This window comes from Mastomys coucha, unplaced genomic scaffold (genome assembly GCF_008632895.1).
Source record: "Mastomys coucha isolate ucsf_1 unplaced genomic scaffold, UCSF_Mcou_1 pScaffold12, whole genome shotgun sequence".
Taxonomy (NCBI): Eukaryota; Metazoa; Chordata; class Mammalia; order Rodentia; family Muridae; genus Mastomys; species Mastomys coucha.
In genome coordinates, this window is record NW_022196894.1 from 4,156,556 (window position 1) to 4,162,112 (window position 5,557).

The window sequence follows — 5,557 nt, forward strand, 5'->3', positions numbered from 1 at the left end:
AAAAAAGAATGAAATCCAGGTGAAAGAATCTCATTCATAGTAGCCTCAAAAAACATAATGGAGTAAATCTGACTAGGGAAGTGAAAGATTTGTAAATGCAAACTTCTCCCAAACTAACTCCAGCAGGCCTTCTCACTCAATTAACCAAATCTACAAACTGTCTCCTGATTATGCTGGGTATTTTCTTTATGACTCTAGCTTCTGTTCAGTTGACAACATTGGTCATCACAGCAGCTCAGTGTCATTCCAGCATACAACCCTTAAACCCTGTGTCTGATGGGGATGATATGCTATGCTAGCAATCACTGTTTTGACCACATAATTTCATTTAACATAACTGCATTGTGTACCATGTTTCTTCTAACTTAATGCTTTAAACATTTGTATTTATTTTAATGCTTCTGTGTTCATGTACACACATGCTTATACTTATGTGCATATATATTGCTCCACATAGATGCAGGAGCCTACAGAGTTTATATAAGGGCACCAGATCTCTTAGAACTAGAGTTACAGTCAATTATAAGCTGCTGAGGGCATGTTGCGAACCAAACCTCTCCAAAGCATGTTACCAACTGGGAACCAAGCATTTGGCATTTAAGCCTATAAAAGCTATTTCACATTTGCACTTTCACAGGTCGTGGCTGTCCAGGGGAGACTTTTTTGCCTATGTTCCAGGCTTTCAGGGAAGAGCACCCAATATTCCAGGACAGCACAGTATACATAGATATGCAAATCCCAAAGATAAATTCTTTCTGGGTAAGTGGTGAGAAGAAGGACCCTAACTATGGCAAGGTGGAAGGGATTCATACACAACCTATTTTCTCTGTATTTGCCCTGACCCTACAGCCAATGCTCACACTTGTACAGACTCTGTTCTATGGAACAGCAGTGGTACAAGCCCTTTGTACTCCATAGTCCAAGATGAAATCCTTCAGATAATTGGAGGAAAAGAGCTCCTATATTCTGCAAAAGATGAAAAGGTTTCTAAAATTCTATCAGCTCTAAAGCCCTCACTAACTTAATCTCCCTCTCTCTCATCCCAGTGATCTCTACCTCATCTCCCTTTCTATCAGCTCCATCTCTACTTGTAGCAGCACTGTTTTTATCTATCTGTCTGTCTGTCTGCCTATCTCTCTGTTTGTCTGTCTTCCAATCTTCCTTCCTTCCTTTCTTTCATTCATTATTTCTTCCTCCTTTCTTTCTTCCTTTCTTTCTTTCTATCTCTGTCTACTCTCTCCCCCTCTTTCTCCCTCTCTTCCTCTTCTGCCCCAGCCCCTGTGTCATCTTTATCTCTATATCCATCTCTCCTACCTATCACTGCCCTTAGTTCAAGAAGAACCAAGCTCAAAAATGGCATTATTGGTTAGCAATATATTCTGGTCCTTCCTACAGGTGGATGTCCCCAAAAACCCAGAGTGAGGTCTGTAACTTGTTCTTGAAGCCTTTCCAGTGCTCTAAACTCAGTTCCAATGTACACTGACCAGCAATCAGGCCAGCTTTCCAATTCAATGTCTGTCTCAGTAACGTCTATGCTCACTAGCTCCCCTGCTCTCTTTTTCCCTTCCTTTGGCTATAAAACTACTCTTTTCTATTTTCTGATTGGATTTGAAACCACAAAAGGTAATTATGTATAAATAGTCCCCTGTATTTATTTATACCTTTAAAACTAATCAATATTTTGTAAATATTTGTACAAAATAAATGAAATGTTAAACACATTTTTAATTTATACTATTTTCACTGCCATGTCTGTCATCACTGAAGTTGAAACGCCAGCATCTTTAGTTGATAGTTTCCACTTCTCTCAGGTTCTTTACCCCAATGATGTATGTTATAAATTAGACAATGGAACCATGTTTAGAGCCTTCACAAGTGTCTTTATGTTGACTGACTTGTGCTTAATACCTGTGTGTAAATCTTATGTTTAAAACACAAAGGATTTTTAGGATTCAAAGTGGCCATTCTTCCTTTCGGATTTTTTTTCATTCCCTCTATCCTCTGACCTCTGACCTGATTCACTTCAGAAAGCCAAACAGCAACTCTAAAGATCAACCAAAAATTCTATCAAGATACTATAATGAAGCCATTAATTTACATTTTAAAAACTAATAAAAAGTGGTATTGAAATTTTAAATAATATATATTTGATTTTTTTAAAAGAAGATATTCTGATATCATGGTTTGAGTCATCTGAGGTAGTATCTAAAAGATTCAAGAATAAAGGTAAGAGGTCTGAAGGTGTTGCTAGAAATATGTACAATAACCAGGAATGGACTTTGGTATAATGCAGGTGATTATCAGCACATTCACATTCATGCATTCTGCTTTGCCAGAGTAAAGCCCAGGGTAAACCTGCTGTCCGATCCAGACAGTGGTCCTATTACCTCTTGAAAGTGCCTATGCTTGGCCAGCAGTTTTTTCTCCATGCAGGAAGCAGCAGGATCCTGTTTTGTTTGGACATTTGACAACATAAAGGTTTGAACAACAAACCAATAAAAGACTCATGCTCCCTCTCTGCTATCACCACTGTCAACAAGTTCCTTTGGTGTCTTTTACAAAGTGTCTTAGATATTTGCACATCCTTCTCTTTCAGAATTTGTCAAGGAGAAAACAGGGTTTTCTTAAGCTGGAAGTCATTTCTAAGGTGCAAGCAGGAAGCTCTTTCAAGAATCAACACTGGATGCAAGCAAAGTATTACCTCTTTGCAAGCCACCTTTCTGAATTCCTGAGAGACATGTAGAAATCTGGGAGTGGCTCTGCATTTGAGCATTCTGAAGAGCAGAGAGCATTTTGTTATCTTTGCTTCTGCAGGACAGAGAATGCATGGATAATTAAAATACATAGACGTGTGTACAGAATATCCAGCCTACTGCCTAAAGCAGTAGAACATATTAGTTAGGTTTTTAATTGGAAATAAGATTAGAGATAGGGAGACAACATGCTGTGTGGTAAGGGATGTTAAGCGGGTCTCTCTGCAATCACACTGCTGGGGTTTGACTTAGCTATTCTCACCCACCAAGCATAGAACCTTGTTCAACTTGTTTGGCTTATCCAAACAAGAAAAATTGTGGTAAGACACAGAGTGAAAAATAGCACAATCAAATGCATGCGAGTCGTTGTGATAGCATGCCAGCCTATAATAAAAATTTGATTTTTATCATTGCTCATTTAAAGACAAATGGAGGCATCTCTATGAAGATCTCGCTCCTCAGAATTAGGGTCAAACACAGAAGAAATTATTTGTAAATAGCTCTTTGTGTTTCTTATCTTCAAACCTAATTAATCTGATGTATTTGTAAAGAATAAATTAGATATTAAAATGCATCTCTTGACCTCATGCATTTTTTCATTATCAACTCTGTCATCATGCACTTTGAGACACCAACATCTTTAACTGATAATTCTCTCTTCTATTTCCAAGATATTGGAAACAGAGCAGAAGAGATCTATGAGAAACTCAGTAGACGAGAGTGATTGCTAGTTTGGAACCTTAGCAGCCACAGTAGAAGGAGATCTGACTCCTGAAAGTTGTCCTCTGACCTCTATATGCACACCACAGTGTGCAGATACCTGTTCTATTTATCTCTCTCTCTTTCTTTCTCTCTCTCTCTCTCCCTCCCTCCTTCCCTCTCTCTCTCTCTCTCACACACACACACATACACACCACATATATCACACACACACATCATACACAGTCATCACACACACACACACACACACACACACACACACCACATACACCATACACACAAATATACATCATACACAGTCATCACACACACACACACCACATACATCACACATACATACACATCATACACAGTTATCACACGCAGACACACACACATAACATACATCACACGTACATCATAAACAGCCACCACACACATATCACACATATGCATACACACATCACACATACATCACACTCATACACAGCATACACATCACATACACAGACATACACCACACATACACATCACACGCCATCATACAAATCTACAAAAGGTTGACCTGTTACACTTACACTTTTCCAAAACTGGATTTCACAAACACCTACCTATTGCTCAATTATTTACTTATTTATTTATTTACTTACTTATTTACTTATTTTACTTTTTTAATGTTGAATTTACTCCTGTGACATAAGTTCTTGTTTCTCACATGCATGTACACACACACACACACATACACACACACACACACTCCAGCTGTCTCTTCTGTGAAGCCCCTTCTTTTAGTTTACTGGTACCTTCAGTGAGGGTAATATTAGCTTGGCCTAAGGAGCTACTTGCTCAGTAGCCCCACTCTGAGTGTTGGAAGTGTGATAGTGTATCATGGTACTCTGTTCTCCTGGAACTATTCATTAACTAGGAAATCTCTATCCAAGGCCTTCAGGTCAGCATAACTGCTTGTAATTTTACATGCATTCAGTAGAAATTTATCCCTCTTTTCAGACTGCCTACCTGTATTTAGCCCTACTGTTTGGCCTGGGAACACCCACAAGCTCCACCATTTTATTACCTACATGGCATGTACCATTTCTTTAAGGACCTCCTTTTTGTATATGCACACCCTTGATACTCTGAGCTGTGCCAAGGGGGTCCTTAACTAGAACGTGAGCATTTGATCCTCTTGATTTGCATGATTTTGCAGGGATTCTTGGACCCAGAGTTTAGTGAGTTATTTTCACAAATCACCTCAGGCCACTCACAGGCAGAGGAAAATTGAAGGCCTGGTATGTTTAATCAGTCCCTGAAACCCTGTCCTTGACTTAACATGTGGACTGTGGGAAGAACAGACAATTTGCTATCCAGTGCTGATGGTCAGTTTTAAGTAAAATGCATGCAAGTGATGGGCTAACAGGTTACATTTAGGAATAGGCATTACATACAAATACTACACATATGCAGCAACAACTAATGAAAGAAGAGGCCATGAAATTGAAGGAGACTAGAGTCAGGGGGATTCAAGTGGGTATGGAGGGAGGAAGGGGAAGGGAGAAATGTAATTAAAATATAATCTCCAAAACCAAAAATAGGTGCCAGTGACACCAAAGAACTAGAAACAGACAGAGAAAAAAATAAACAAAAAATATGTAGTGCAGTAGCTGGAGAAATTTTTGGAGCTTGTGTTAACTACATTTATTCAAATAACTTATATGGTTTAGAACAGCATGCATGGAATAAATGATAAGGAAGTAAGGCATATGTGCTGGGCAACAGCATGTAGGGCATCTGTATGAGGGCAAATGGGACAGGACTTATTGGTCCTACTGATCAGAAGAGAAAGAATTCCAGGTCATGAGGAATAGCAGGTGAGGTATTGAAAGAGGAAAGGTACCACATGGAGCCACTCTTCCTGAATCAGTCTTCCAAAATTTAGGAGGATCATGACTGTGGTTAGTTCAAACTGTGCCTAAAAATATACGGAAGGAAAAATAATTCATAGTAAATAAAGGGGATGGCACAGCACTCAAGGAGAAAGCTTGCTGTCATTACCTGGTCCAATGTCATCCTCTCAATTTGCATATGCAAAATATATAGCCCTTGTA